Genomic DNA, 16,654 nt, shown 5'->3' with positions numbered 1-16,654 from the left:
CGCTCGAACTCAGTTCGACTCTACGCCCAGCTGGATCAGAGTCATTGTTGCTGCCTGAGGTGGCGGCTGTACGTACCAAATTTCGCACCCCGTGTAGTCAAATCGCGAACAATCTAATCACGTATTCTTGCTACTGTGCTATGTCCGCGCAGTATGTAAAATTTCGTCGTGCTGCAAGTGCGCCGGCCGGCAGCGACCACCCGGCAGAGAGCGGCGTCGCGTCCCAAGCCGTCCCGATGCCCGGCCACGGGTCCGGACTGTGTCGCCTCCAGGTTGCGCACGGCGCCTGTTTGTTTGTGAGCTCGCGTTAGCCGAAGCGTGTGGCGGCGCTCACGTGGCCGCCTCACGTGCGGGCCGGGCTGGCTGGATGGCGGGCCGCCGCCTACTCGCACATTCACGGGAAGACGAGCGCGCGTAAACAAGCCAATAAGGCCGTCCGCCAACTCGTGTCGTCACGCGTACCTCCGCCAGCAACTAGGTACATCATTGTGAAATGCAAACTCTCACGACCGCAACTGCCACACTTAATTAAAACTCTCCGGGCTATTATGACGTGCTCGAATGAATTTATTTGAAAACTCCAACGTTCCGTTACCACCTGTAATCGAGGAGGGTTGTAGCTTCTACGAATGTCCGTTTCGCACTCAGTATCGTTTCGAGTAGGTGTCCAGATGGGGTCATTTCGGGGGCACGTGCGCAGAACGGCGCAAAAACTGACCGAGAAAAAAGGGTGACTAAGAAGTGACCGGGAGAGATACTTGAGGTCTCCTACAGCGTGTTAACTTTAAGGTCGCCGATGAGCTCCCTAGTCCTGAATCGGCAGCTTCCGTCGGTGGTCATTTGTTTTCGGACGCAGCCAGTGTCATCCATCTGACAGTACGGCGTGAGGTAGCCATTGTTGTAGCTGCGTTACTGTGCTGTACTTCTTTATTAAATAGTGTTTACTTTCCATGCAATTAGTGTACGTAATTGTTGTCCTTATTATGTCAATATATAAGACGATTTCAGTTCCGACTGTGAAAAACATTTAAGGATTTTTTCCTCCACGTGTGACTCGTGCTCCTGCAGAACCACGAATCACAGCGAAGGTGGCTGGTCTGCTCGAGGTAGCCGGGTCCTATCCCTCCTCCTCTGTCGTGTGGGGGCCGGGCTTGTCTCCACCGCCCAAAGCAACCCGATCTGGCAACCGCCACGTTACTGTACCCATCGAGTTCCTATCTTCTGCCTACGAGAAAAAGCCTTTCCCATCGGCCCGCTGTAAAAGCAAGCACATTTTTTTCAGTCGTACGTCGAAAGTGCCCTTGAGTCCAAACAGCATCACGAAGAAACGACTACTAGCGACCAGACTTGTCTATCGCCAACATTGTTCAAGTGCCAACAATGCGCTTGGTTCTCACAGCTTCCGGATACTCAGCTCGCTCGTGTTCAACAATGGAGTTCCTGCTGCTACTTTGCTACAGTGTTGTTGGCTCTTAAAAGTCTGCGAGCGGATGCTGAATCTTTTTTCACATTTCTGCCGACTGACGAGCGAGACAGAGGTAGAGTGCTTCAGAGTATTTCATTTAATAACACGTGAAATGAAAACAGACGTCACGTGTCTCTCATCATTTAGTCTAACTTTAATTTCCCGTCAGAAATCGACTTCAATCAATGTTCTGTACCTTATCTTGAAAAATTTTATGCTCATTATCGTGCCAAATACACCAGACTTACTGAACAGCGGACTACTGCTGCTTTCAGGTTTCAGGTGAAAAAGCTAATGATCACTAACACGGCTCCCCACTTGGATATTTTGAAGTTTTTTTTCATCAATGTACGAGTTAAAAGATGCTTATCCAAACACTGAAATGCTGTTGAGGATGTCTATGACAACGATAGCAACTGCATTCTGAAACATGGTGTAAACACTGTCTCGGGATGGTTGAGCAGGAGTGAAAGCAGCTGGCTCGTCGACAAAATACGACGCAGCTCCTAAGCTGATTTCAGTGACATAATCAATGATTTTGCGGAGGTCATTACGAGAAAATGCAACGTAAAATCATAATGACAACACAATTCTTGGAAAGGGATGTTTTCTGCTCTCTTAATTATAGCCCCTTTCATTTCTAATTAAATAATTTATGCATTATGAAAATTTATGAGGATCAAATGAACTCTGTTCTGTATTAAATACCATACTAAAACCAGTGTTCAATAGCTCTCATAAACAATAACATATAAATATTGCTCACTTTCAATTTTATTGATGATTTTTATAATTTGTAACTTTCAAAACACATGCTATTTATTATGTGTAATATTTTACAGTGATATACTTAATTTAAACTTTGTTTTTCATGTAGTGCTTCATTTTAATAAACGTACTTACAAAATTATAAAGGTATCCTAAATTTGTGAAAAGAAATTTGCTAAAATAAGTTTTACGGGGAGGAGGGGTCGCAGCTTTGGCAAATCTGACAGAGGTGCCGAATCACTTCGGTACGGCTCTGTTCAGACCTGGCTCGCTACTGACATTAAAATTACCTGCTACCGCACGGAAACGTGACTTCAACGTGACGTCACATGTTTTCGAAACTCGACGGCAATTGGCCGCTGTCAGTTGGTGTCGTCCGCTACAGCTGTCGTCCTAGAGTTGTAAACATCTTTTTCAGCGCCGGAATCCAGTTATCATTCAGTTTCACACACTCCATCCCATTGTGTTTAATAATCTTTATCATGCCTCTCAATATCCTATCGTATCGTAGTATCTGCTCTAGGCAACCAGGACCCGTTTCTTATCATATCTAATATGTTGGCCTCCTAGCTGTAAGGCGTGTTCCACAACAACTGAGCAGTCTATTGCTCCCCTACTACAGTTGCCAGTATGTCCCTCCCCCCCCCCCTCCCGATTGTTGTGTAGTACTCACGTTCACGTCTCCATAACTAGACGGTATTCTGTAATTCCTACTTTTTCCAGGGCTTGCTGTAGTTGTGCATCAGCCCTCCACCGTGGGGCCGTTGCAATAGCAACCGACAACGGCCAACTGCTCAAAAATGGTTCAAATGGCTCTGAGCACTATCGTACTTAACATCTTAGGTCGTAAGTCCCCTAGAACTTGTACTACTTAAACCTAACTAACCTAAGGACATCACACACATCCATGCCCGAGGCAGGATTCGAACCTGCGACCGTAGCAGTCCCGCGGTTCCGGACTGAAGTGACTAGAACCGCACGGCCACCGCGGCCGGCAACGGCCAACTGCGTTCTAGTTTTAAAATCGCGATGTAACGCCTCTCCGCTGTAGCACGCGAAAATTAACTTCTACTGTAATCACTACTGAGCGACTGTGTCATTCAGAGATCCGCAGAACCTTCAAACCCCCTCCCCCTGAAGATATCATCCGGAGATAGGGACGAAATGTTGGGTTTCTCTAAGAAACTCAATCAGTCAAGGCATAATAGCCAGGTATATTTTAATAAGTGTGAAAGTACCTTATCCTACACAGGGTTAATTACCATTTCCAATATATAACGAAACTTTTCTTCTTTGGTATATCTGTCTTACGTTGCAGCATAGGCGTGCGACCGGCCACAGCTGCCACCCACATGTGGAATTTTGCAGTTGGGCGCTGGTACAGTGTTCTGCAACGCGGTGATCTGCCGTAACGGTGCGCCGGTCTGTTTCATGCTGAAACATAAAGGCAATGTTCCACAGCCGGCTATATGATGGCAACCATGCTCCCGTCACAACACACCCGGCCAGGGGAAGCACATATACCCCAGTTCCGCTGGTACGTTCATGCCATCGGCCCCGAGTTTTCGTATGACGCCGTCTCCGCGCCAGTGGTCACTTCGATATGCAGCCAAAGTAGCTAGAACTTCATCGAGCAGCACCGTTGATTGGACGAAGCTGCTGATCTACGATCCATCAATTAGCCCTAACGGTTGTTCGGCGCTTCGAACTGGTACCGCCGAGGCGAGGGCTCTTATCGATTGGCTGACACTCCGGCCAGTCTTCAAGGGCCCTGGATTCGACGCGGGGTGTCTGTACTCCCTTGCCAGTTGGCCTGGGCGACGAGCAGAGTGGGACGGAGGTGGGGAGGGCGAGCGGTCACATGCGTCGGTTCAGCAAGGCCGTCGTCGCTGCCAGTCGACGTCGGCCTGTCTCAGCATTCCGCTGCCGCTAACCACGGTCCACCTGGGCAACAACCGTCTAATAATAGGAAATGTTTTCTCAACTCGGCGCTCGCCGCGGTACTGGAAGTTCTCATCTGCACAGCCTCCCACACACACCATTCTGCAGGAGTTGTGACCACGCTGCAATACATACAAGTATCAACATGACGCTCACCAATTTACCCTCTTCTGCGCTGCTTCCCCGAGCTGCTGGCAGCTTCGTCCATTTTGATATCTCCCAGCATTCCGAGCCCCTTTCTTCCTTTTCCTCCAATTCCTGAAATTTTGTCGTCCGATTACCCTTCATTGCACGAAATTTCCTTGCAACACATGTCCCAGCCAAGATGTTCCCACATTCTTATCATTTCCACCAGCTTTCTTCTCTCTCCTACTCGTACATTCCTCATTCCGACGTGACTATCTGATTATGTATATCACAGTAGCTGAAGCATACCACAATACTATGCACTATTTCCGTCTGTTTCTGACTGGAGGACCCTCCCCCACGGTCAGTGGCGCTCGATCTCTATTTAGCGACGACTGCTGGCGAGAACACAGCCACTCGAATGCATCAATGTAAAGGAGTTATTTCATCGGTGCTTGGCCGACGGATACGCGGAATGGCTGCGAACATGTTTATGACGAAGTATTGTCATTATGCTTGATAATCTCGTGTTAAATCCTGAACCTTTGCATAGAGATTCTAGTTAGTCCGTTATATGTTAATACTCGATTAACTCACTTTATATATAATTTCTACTGAGCTATCCAAGCATTACTCTCTACCCGCCTTCACAATTTCATTCTGCTAGAACCTCTCTCTTTGTTTCCAAACTTCTGAGAAGGTCGGCTTCATAGCTTGCTAGACTAGTAATCCTACAACGAAAGGTGCTGGCAGAGAAATGACCTCGTCACGGTCTTTGAGTGCTTCCTTTATGGCGTTCTCATTCCGGAAGGACCGAAAATCCGTGAAACTTGAATTGTACTGCTAATGTGTACACCCACGTGGCAGTAAACATGCGACAGAAGTGGAAGAGAGCTGCGACTACTCTCTCAGCTACAGATAATGCTTTCTTATTTGACGATACTATCCCTATTCACACATCAGCCAAAAAGGCGATATCTGAGCCAGATAGTTATGAAAAGTACCTAGATGAGCACTGAATACGAATTGACACTTTCACTGGGGCTCATAAATTTTGAAAGAGCTTCAACAAATTCTATGCAAATACCTCTTGAGAAACACATCATTGATTCAACCTATGTTTGTATACTGAAGAATGTACATACCAATCATTTTCCATTATACTTCTTCCGAATTGTGAGAAACTGAGAATTGGCAACTGAATACGGCAACGACTTCCCACAGCACAAAAACTATTGCCAGAAACCCTAAATCAAGTCCCCAAAAATGGGAAAATGAAAAAGGAATATGTGTTAACGGAACAAGCCTTAACCACGTTCGTTTTACTGAAGATACAGCACTGTTTCCCCCGGAGCCATTACACTTAGACAACGAATGGAAGAATTTAATAGGTTAAATTTGAAAGTACTCCATAAAATCAAGCATAATATGAAAACTAAGTCATAAACATATATCTGAAACATATAGAACTATTTAAAGAATTTTGAGTTTAGGGAAGTTGAAAACAACGATTCGGTGGTCAGCTAAAGCAACAAATATGTGGTGGTGAACCTTTACTACAGTAGAAAGGGATTTTAAATCTACGGATTCACTGTATCTGAAACGGTGTGTATTACCGGTTCCGATTTGCATGAGTGAGACACTGACTTTTTCTCAGCAGGCAATACAAAGATTCTTGTTGGAAACTACTAGGAGAGACAGAAAAACAAACAAATGGATCAGCATACAGACCAGAGAGGAATGCGTGATTAAAATAAATTCATGATCGGCATTTCATTCCGGCCAGTCGCGTGGCAAGGAATAACCGCCAGCCAATCGCTGTTCTTCCTCTTCTGCTGTGTTAAAGTGAGGTGGACAGCATACGTAATAGCCAGGCAAAGGGATAGTAGAACATTATTTGTTGGGTTGCTATGAGTGGAAGGTGGTCAGATAACATCAGAAAAATGCATCAACAACATGGATGGTTTTATTTGGAGAATTTAATACGTAGAAAACTGTAGAGGTGGTCTTTATCCACCAGCAGAAGGCAAATAACTAATGATTTGTGTTGGTGATGGTGGACAAAGTGGGTCATAACTTGTAATCAATTTCCGTTGGTAACAGAGATATAGCTGTTAGAATGTAACCCAAAGAGATACTAACGGAGGGTGTTAAGCGAAAACAAATGATAAAATCCAAAGTTGATTTTCATGAATTCCATGGCCGATTTCAACGTCCTTTCGAATTCTCCTGACAACACGCTTTGTAGCTCTTCTGAGACTGTTCTGGCGTTCTTTTGTGTGGGTAGCACTTTGCGTAATCCGAACGATCAATATGTTTTCTTTGTTTACTTTTTCTTTGTAAACTTCGCCAATCAACCACCCTCACAGGCAAAAATCTGAAGTAGTAAGGACCGGGTAACTTGGCGAAAAACAAACAGTACGGTACGATTTCTGACGATCCATCTTCGTGGCCGAGCGGTTCTAGGTGCTACAGTCTGGAACCGCGCGACCGCTACGGTCGCAGGTTCGAATCCTGCCTCGGGCATGGATGTGTGTGATGTCCTTAGGTTAGTTAGGTTTAAGTAGTTCTGAGTTCTAGGGGATTGATGACCTCAGTAGTTAAGTCCCATAGTGGTCAGAGCCATTTGAACCGTTTTTGATCCAACTTCCTGGGAATTTTTGATTTATATGATGCGTCAACTGCGACTAGAATGTGGGAGGGCACTTTCTTACTGAAAGAACATACCAATTCTTATAACCAACATTTATGGAATCTTGTTTTCAAGAAAGTCTAGGAATGGGGCCCTGCAAGACGATGCGATAACGCAACACAGGCATCTGTGTTTTCGTCGGACCAATGACAATCGATAAATAACCGCATAACAGACAGATTGCCAGCACACGTAGTTCAAATGGTTCAAATGAGGTTCCCCTGTGGGGTATGGGGGAACAAAATTTCTTGGGGATCGGAGAACCAAGGCCGGTCTGGAAAGTATTTCCAACTGTCACTACACGGTATGTCCCAGGAGGAAAATGGTTCAAATGGCTCTGAGCACTATGGGACTTAACATCTATGGTCATCAGTCCCCTAGAACTTAGAACTACTTAAACCTAACTAACCTAAGGACATCACACAACACCCAGTCATCACGAGGCAGAGAAAATCCCTGACCCCGTCGGGAATCGAACCCGGGCACCCGGGGCACACGGAGTGAAACCTTTTCCCCGTAATAGTCTGTATCTCCGCAACCATTAAAAATTATGTACGTATTATGTAGAATGATTTATTCGAATCAGTCTGTGACACCACCTCCTAAAATATTTACTAACCGTCCTGAAACACAACGTGCACATCCCTAGTGGGCATCATTCACTGACCGTAAGGCACAGCAATGCTGCCTTCCTCCGTTATCTGAAGCATCATTAGAGGCCTCTATATCACGGCGATTTTTTTCTCTCTAGATACTAAATTTCTTTCCATTGCTGCACAGCAAGTTCTAATTAGAGTGCTTAAATGTTTAAAGTTTAATGACTTGCTCGTATACCGTAACGCGCAGCGCTTTAGCTTCCGAGTCGGGGAGGTGTGGCAGATTTGGAACGAATCCAAGAGGCGGATCAAGACCGTGGGCTGGTACACACAAACAGTTAAAATACGATCTCACACATAACAAAGTATCCATGATTCACAGACGATTGACGGTTGCGACATGAGGAAGGGCATCCAGCCACAAAGTCAGATAATAGAACAAAATTTGCCAAATTCTAAAGAAAGCCGACGCCGTGCTAGAGGAGAGAAGCGCTCTAGGGATAAGAAAGAAAAACTTATTGCCGCTCATGACGGTTTAATGTCCGACTGAACGACAGGAAAACAACATGTAGTGAGAAGCATAGGGGCTAGTCTGATACCGGATTTTGAGGCCACTAACGTGCAGAGGTGGGGTTGAGTTGGCGAAAGTTTTGAGGGCTAGGGATTGGGGGGAGCTCGCAGCAGAGCGGCCGACTGCTGCCCGGCGTCTGCCACGGCGCGCTCCCGTCGCGAGCAGGACGGCCGCCAGCCAGCAACAGCAGCACCACGTGCCGCTATTGACTTCACATCAGCGGCACGCCCTCTCGCCTCGCCGCCTCGTTAACCGTGTCAGCCACGAGGGATGAAGCCGCCTGCTTAGGCACCGGCAACTCACGGACCAGCTGTGCTCACGTGGACGGATGCATTGCTCGATTGAACAAGTAGGAAAATGTATGAGCGGCAGTGAATAATGTGACACACATACACATAAATACACACAACGCTGCGACCACAACGCTCAGCATTCGACTCTTTCACGACACGGAGGGCGCAGCTTCCCAGGAGAATGATGCTGCTGCTGTAAGTTTGCAATATACTAACGGCTATTAATGGTAAACCGGAAAATTCTCCTTCAAATGCACACGCCGATAAGTATTAATTTCATGGTCATGTTGTTGTTGTGGTCTTCAGTCTATAGACTGGTTTGATGCTGCTCTCCATGCTACTCTATCCTGTGCAAGCTTCTTCATCTCCGAGTAACTACTGCAACCTACCTTCGGAATCTGTTTTAGTGTAGCCTATTCATGCCTTGGTCTCCCTCTACGACTTTTACCCTCCGCGCATCCCTCCAATATTAAATTGGTGATCCCTTGATGCCTCAGAACATGTCCTAATAACTGATCGCTTCTTGTAGTCAAGTGTGCCACAAATTTCTCTTCTCCCCAATTCTATTAACTCCTCATTAGTTACGTGATCTACCCATCTAATCTACAGCGTTCTTCTGTAGCACATCATTTCGAAGGCTTCTATTCTCTTCTTTTCTAAACTATTTACAGTCGATGTTTCACTTCCATGCATGGCTACATTCCATGCAAATACTTTCAGAAAAGACTTCCTGACATTTAAATCTATACTGGATGTTAACAAATTTCTCTTCTTTAGAAACGCTTTCCTTGTCATTGCAATCTACATTTTATATCCTCTCTACTTCGACCATCATCAGTTATTTTACTCCCCTACTACTTTAAGTGTCTCCCTTCCTAATCTAATTCCCCCAGCATCACCTGATTTAATTCGACTACATTCCATTATCCTCGTTTAGCTCTTATTGGTGTTCATAAAGATGCGGAAATTGGAGTCAACAGTTTCTAAATGCTAAAAATAAATTTAAAAGTAGTTAATGAGGAAACTAAGATATAGTAGTTTGTCTGAAGATAATACTAACAAATCACTTCCATTTCACTAGACGTCACTGTTCACACTCGACAGCTAACTCAGCATCAAGTCAGAATAACCGTAAATCAAAATCATTCGATTCTGCTCTCGCCTGAAAAGCAACATGTGCAACTCAGAATTAATGACATTACCTGGCTGTATGTTTATTTTAGAAGCGCTCCAAACCTATCCCTAAAGAATGCTGATCATTCGTTGAACAGTGTCCATAGTAGGCAATCCTCAGATACCTGGGCCAGAAGCGGGCACAGCAAGCGAGATGGTCTAGTGGTTTAGGCGAAGTGGAAAATACGAATCCCCAACTGAATCGACTTGGTAAAAGCTTTCCGTGGTTCTTGTAAATCATTTTGGTACTAATGCCGTAATAGTTCCTTAGCCGTGGCGGCTCATTTCACCTTCTGATATTTTAGCCAGCGTACTGTATTAGTCCTCCATTGTGCCAGTAATACATTCTATAGGTTTCGCCCGTCAGGAAGATAGCCTTCTGTTCCTGTTCCGCTAGTGGTGTTAATATTAATACTTTGCAGATTGAGTGGACGGAGATAGATCTTGGTCATCTTATTGAGCCTCAGGATATTCAGTTAAGGGACCTTTTGAGCGAGTTTCCTGATGTACACTTACTAATCGGTAGGGGGTGATCGACAAGATTCAGTATAAAGTCTGTTTAGGGGATGATGCTCCCGTTCGCCAGGCTCCTTATCGTCTGTCACCACCTAAAATGAAGATTTTACGGCAAAAGATTGAGATCATGCTTCCCCGATGGAATAATTAGACCTTCAACTTCTTCAAATGCGTCGCCTATATTCTGGGTACCGAAAAGACAGGGCAAAGATTTTGGACCACTTGTTGAATATAGGTTCCTCAATGAAAAGGTTATATTAGAATCAATTCCCCTTCTGAATTTCAATAAGTTCTTTACTTGGTTTGCTCATACCTCCTATTTTTCTGTGCTTGAGTTAAATCAGGCTTACTATCAAATACCGTTGAGTGAGGATTCCAAGTTGTTACAGCGTTCTGTAAGGACTGGAATTGTATGAATTCAACTGTGTATCCTTTGGTCTAGCCACTGGAGCTATCGTGCTTTCACGGCTTTTAGATTATGTTTTGGGGGATTTAGAGTTAAACTGTGCTTATAATTATCTTGTGTGCAGCAGGTCCTTAGCTGAACATCTTTCGCATCTTCAACAGGTCTTATTGACGCTTCGGTCTGCAGCTTTGTTGGTAAAACCTAATAAGGTCACTCTCGCCAAGCGGCAAATTTCGTTTTTGGGACATCTGGTTTCTAAAGATGGAATTAGAATCGATCAAGAACGTACTTCCGATCTCAAGAAGTTTAGTCCTCCTAAGAAAAAACAGGGAGTCGCCCGATTTACCGGGATGACCAACTACTTTCGGAAGTTTGTCGCTAATTTCGCTCAATTAGCTGCCCCTCTTAACGATCTTCGTAAGAAGGGAATGGAATTTGTTTGGAGAGAGAGCCACCAGGCCACATTTGAGGCGATTAAGAGAGCTCTACGTAACCCGCCAATATTATCAACTTTTAACTTCGAAAATAGATTCATTCTCCAGACCGACGCGTGTAACGTCGGGGTGGCCGCAGTGCTTTTACTGGAAGACGCAGGTTATAGACGACTTGTTGCTTTTGCCTCGCAAAGATTTTTGGGACCTGAGCTTAAGTAGTCGGTGTATGAGTGTGAGGCTCTGGTTGTTCTGTTCGCTCTTGCGAAGATTAAATTTGAACACGGAGAATTTGACCTAGAGACAGACAACCAGGCATTTCGTTGAGTTTTGGCCCGCCCAGGAAAGACTGGCAGGATTGCGAGGTGGGTGCCTTTCGTTTCAAGGTTAGACATATCAAGGGCTCAGATAACCAGGTAGTCGATGTGCTCCGCCGCATGTTTGAGGAGGGCGTCCACAAATACGGGGAGTGTTGTTCAGTCATAAGATCTTCCGTTTTTAACGTATTAAAAGAGATACCTCAATTATTTTCTGATCTAAGGGATAAGCAGGACCAAGATCCTTAAATAGGGGCTATAAAGGCGACTGTTGGCGGGAGAGGAACTTCCCGGTTATTCCTTGAGAAAGCGTAAACTTTGTAGTGAAGTTACGGTATTAGCCGAGCCCAAAATTTATTTGCCTGTTGAACTCGTGCCATCTATAATTTTTTATTTTCACAGTTCCTTATTAGATAGGCACCTGGGCCTCTATAAAACCCTTGCAAAGGTCCGTACTCATCTTACATTGCCTCCCTTGTATTGGGATATTCGCCGATTGGTTCAGGAGTGTGTGTCTTGCAAAATGGCGAAGCCCAATCCCAACTCACGTAAAGGCTTATTGCATTCCGAACGGGAGAGAAGCACTGTGGACTAAGTACTTATTGATTATGTGGGTCCATAGCCTCGAACAAGAGATGGGAGCCGTTATATATTAGTTGTTGTTGATGCCTTTTTTCGTTTTATGTGGCTTTTGCCAGGAAGAGGGATTACCTCGCTAAGTATTCCTTATTTAACTCAAATGTTTCCTGGGTTCGGCCCGCCACGGCGCTTGTCAGTCGCCGTGCCCCCGCCTTTGTGTCACGAGAATTTAAGCAGTAATGCCATTAAGCACACTGCGACCGCCCCGCTTAACCTGAACCTTCCCTTTCTGAGAGGAATAATCGTAATCTTAAGGCAGCCTTAATTATGTATGATGCTAAGAATAAGACTAAATGGGACACTTCCATACGTTGGATTAATGCTGCCTTCAGTTCAGCTGAGCATGAGGCTTCTAAAGTAATTCCTGCTGCTTTGATGTTTTCTTATTCCCTTAATTCTCCCCTGCCTAATTTGTGGAGTATAAACGATCTGTCGCCTGAACGGATTACCCCTTGTCTGATTAAAGAAAACTGGTATAGAGCTACGTAAAACATCGACCTAGTCCTTCGCCATCATGAGAAACGGTTTAATCAGGAAAGGAGATTCTTTTTCGGCCGAGTTGGGGATAAGGTTTTTTTCGGAATTTTAAATGGGTGTTTGTTGGACCCTGTGCAGTTGTTAAGATCGTAAGTCCCTTCAATCTGCTAGTGCCCAACCGTGTGACGGGGAAAACCTTGAAGGTACATGTGAGCCAAATAAAAAACTAGCTAAGAAATTCGTTTCGCTCCTTCTATTCTCATTTTAAAAAAGGGGTCAGGGTTTTTGGCTTGAGTGGGGGAGGTTGGCAATGCTTTGGGCAATGCCACGCGGTACGGATCGGCACGGCGTCTTTTCCGGGTCGTCGTTCACTCTTCTTCGCCGGGACTGGATAGAAGGCAAAACGTTTGGTTCGCCTATGCCGTGCACATCTGCTTGTTCAGCTCCGTGCACCGATTTCTCGCTCCGCAAGCTGTTTGAGCAGATGTTCGTGTTTATATTCACTGAGTCGTCATGCACGCCCTTGTTATTTGACTCTATGTGATTCTAGGCCGAATTTGTGGCTCTGCCTGCTCTGTGTGTTCTTGAAGTGACTTGTGTTAATTTGCTAGCCAGGGTTCTCTCTAAAGATTTACCACCGTTAATGTTATTATGGCAACTGGTGTTACTATGTAATGTGTCCAGCTTTCACACACAATTATATCAGGGGTCTAGGAATTATCTACTCTCTTAAAATTTTACGTTTGTTTTTAAACTGTTTTATGCGAGTGAGCAAACTGTTTCTGAATTTTTATATTTTTCCCTATGTTTTAGAAGCTGGTGTGCTCTCCGGTATTATTATTACTGTTCTTTCTTTTCTCAGATGTTATGTCTGGTCAAAAATAGACAGTGACGCGGACCTTCATCAAGCGTGACTTCCTTTTAACTGTACGGTATATGTTACATTGCATTTAGGAACTTTCGGGTAATTGAACACGTATCAATAATTACAGATTTCTGTAGTTGTATATATAAGTTTGGATGTAGCTGTATTGCGTTAATGTACTGGTGGATATTGTGTGGTATGACTCCCGTAGTTGATAGTATAATTGGTATAATGTCAACTTTATCCTGATGCCAGATGTCCTTTACTTCCTCAGCCAGTTGGATGTATTTTTCAATTTTTTCTCTTGTTTTCTTCTGTATATTTGTTGTATTGCGTATGGATATTTCGATTAGTTGTGTTAATTTCTTCTTTTTATTGGTGAGTATGATGTCAGGTTTGTTATGTGGTGTTGTTTTATCTGCTATAATGGTTCTGTTCCAGTATAATTTGTATTCATCATTCTCCAGTACATTTTGTGGTGCATACTTGTATGTGGGAACGTGTTGTTTTATTAGTTTATGTTATTATTATTATTATTATTATTATTATTATTATTATCCAGCATTTTACGTTTTGTGTGTTATGATCTCCAGCAATTGTTATCACGTTAGCGAGTTGTTATTTATATTCCCTCCTAGAAGAATTTTCAGCACCCTTTTAATAGTTCTCTTTAACACCTTACATTTTCAACGAAGCTTATTTCCTTTAATGTTATTATTCTGTTTAATACATATTGTAAGCGTGCTATAAATTTTATTTTAAATTATTTGGTGTAAGCCCTTTGGGCAAACCGTAAAGGAGAACTGTTAAGCATTGTTAACTAGTTAATACTGACCTTTTGGGGGTCTGCCCAAATGTCTTGGTTTTGACCTCGATTGCAGAAATTTATGTAAAGCTCAGTTTTAATTGTTTGCCGATTTATTTAATTTTTTTAAATTTAAATTTTTTTAAAGGTCAATATCGTTAACATCTTATTTTCTTGCATCTTATTTAAGGCCATTAAAAAGGTAACAGTGTTATTCACTGTTTTCAACGCTTTTCAGATGTGTAAACTTAACATGACAAATTAACTTGGAATTTTCCTACCTGTTTTTCTTAATGGAAACCTGTTGTTACTTTGAAAAATAAATGTTTGTTGTCAAAAGGACAAATGACGTTAAAAGGGACTGGTCATTCCATGCCATTTCTCTGATGCTGGTATCTCCCGATCAGTTCCTTCAAAAGGGCCTCTGCCGCTTTTCCTCCAAATTCATTGTGAAATGGATCTATTATTCGGTCCATAATCTCAATGTTGTCGAGTGATTAGAGTCAAGTTTGCTTTTAAAAGTGAAAACTCTCTTAACGTTAACTAGAAATGTTTCTTGTCGACGCAAGAATTCTGCAAAGGAAACGTTTCAAGAAAATCTGTTCGAATTTTATTTCTAGTTTTATTTTATTTTCTTTCCAGTCGCACATGCATCAGTTTACTGCTTGCTCCTCCGCCTGTCTGCACACACCGGCAGTTTACGTTTCAACAGAGTGTCACGCCTATGCCGTTGCCTGTCCATGTGTGGCCAGCCTGTTGTGTTAAATCGATACTCGTGGTAAACAAAGCGACAGCGAAAAAAAAGTGCGAGGTTGTTACACGTCATACACCTTCCAAAATGAGCTGGGGTCAAAACGCATTGCTCAGTGCATGCCATCGAGGGTGCAGGACAGAGGATGGGGGAGGTATGAGAGTGCCAGACAGTCAACAAATACTAGTACATCTGCCATTCTGAATGTAGCTTTGCAGTGGTTTACATTATCATTCAAAATACTTGTGTGTGTGTGTGTGTGTGTGTGTGTGTGTGTGTGTGGGTGGGTGTGTGGGTGGGTGGGTGTATTTCTCAACTGTCTTTTCTAAACAGTCGCAAAAAAAGATGAGACAAGATAATCAAACAAGAGAGAAATTGCACATTTCATAGATAAGCAGCAACTCTAGTATTTACACTCAGAGATGGAATTTTATTACGTTGTGGGGAGAGACGTACAACCAAACTGGACTAGTAAGCCAGCCCGGACCAAAAGAAGTAGTGCTTGTACGTAAAAATGAAAAAGCATGTCCTAGTTTAAAGTAAGAGACTAATATAGAGCAGAGATAAGCGAACGTGCACTCTTCTGCTCAGATAGCTTGCTCTGTTTAACTGTGTCTGTACTGTTATTTTATCCTTGATTTGATCTAGTTTTACTCTGCTGTATTTTGTCTAACTTATAGTTGGTCTTTATGAACCCCATCATGTCAGGGCTGTTTATTCAATTCTTGTTTGTGAATACAACTTGGTTTTACAATTTATTGTTATTTTTAATAGATTTTGACCTCATCTGTATTTATTTCAAGCAAGGGCGCTGATGAACTCGTTGTTTAGCGCCCCAGACCACTAATAATAATAATAATCACAGCTTGCTCTGATACTTATGTCCGCTTAAATTTGCCCTTCTCGTATCCAGCTGTAACACAATACAAATTTCAGTGTTTGCGAGAACAGGGGCAGCATCCATATTTCCACTTTAGATTCATACACATTCAACAGGCATTATTCCGTCCAAGCTGTGACTGGATGTTAATTTACAGCCGTACATTATCTCTTACAAAGGAGTTACAGATTCAGGATTATCAACTGTGCAGTTATTAACGGTACAAGAGTTAAGTTCTTGATATAGCAGGGAGCTACGCAACTGTGCATAGCAAAGAAATAACGATCAGTTAAATTACAACATGTAGGAAAATCCAAGCCTTGAGAATATGCATACATACATATGCATACGTAGATATCTTCATCATATTCGCCAACCTTAACGTAACACAGAGTTCGCATTTTCAGTTCTTCAGTAGCAGTGTGCACAAATACTGTTGAATACAGACCATTAAGTGTAATTTTATGCGCATGAACATATGTAACAAGGAGGTTTTAATCAATGGTGAATTCCATACTGTAGGAATATAGTCCGCACAGTGTATTTCGCGTATCGCCAACGTCAAATGAGAAATGTTATGTGAATGTCGTAAAACGCTGTTCTTTAAATGTTGCATAAGGTCGAAAGTTTAACATCAAACATTTTGACTCGTTTTTACGCATTTATTTATTAGTAAGCATAATGTTGAGTATGTGCTGCTGTTACGAATGCAAATTAAAATATCAAAGGAGGAAAAGAAAAAAGCTTACGAGCAAACTTTACGCCGTACTCAAGTCACATGATCTGGGAGCCAACGTATTTTGATAAGAAGCTCATGACCCGGGCATATGACCACTCTCTCCATAGATATACCTATTCAATGTCGAAGTCCAAGGAAATACCTGCAGCATTCGTTAAATTCACCAGATTCCCCAGAAAGTATACGTACAATCATTGTGCAAA

The 16,654-nt window shown here is 43.3% G+C and overlaps 1 protein-coding gene across 3 annotated transcripts in view; it reads right to left on the bottom strand.

Moving 5' to 3' along the window:
• Positions 1–16,654, bottom strand: part of LOC124797867 (myocyte-specific enhancer factor 2) — an 896,186-nt gene that overhangs the window by 636,424 nt on the left and 243,108 nt on the right. The gene's annotated exons all lie outside the window — the stretch shown is intronic.

Source organism: Schistocerca piceifrons, chromosome 5, assembly GCF_021461385.2.
Source record: "Schistocerca piceifrons isolate TAMUIC-IGC-003096 chromosome 5, iqSchPice1.1, whole genome shotgun sequence".
Taxonomy (NCBI): domain Eukaryota; kingdom Metazoa; phylum Arthropoda; class Insecta; order Orthoptera; family Acrididae; genus Schistocerca; species Schistocerca piceifrons.
The sequence above is the reverse complement of the archived record's forward strand: the minus strand, read 5'-3'. Positions and strand labels throughout refer to the sequence as shown.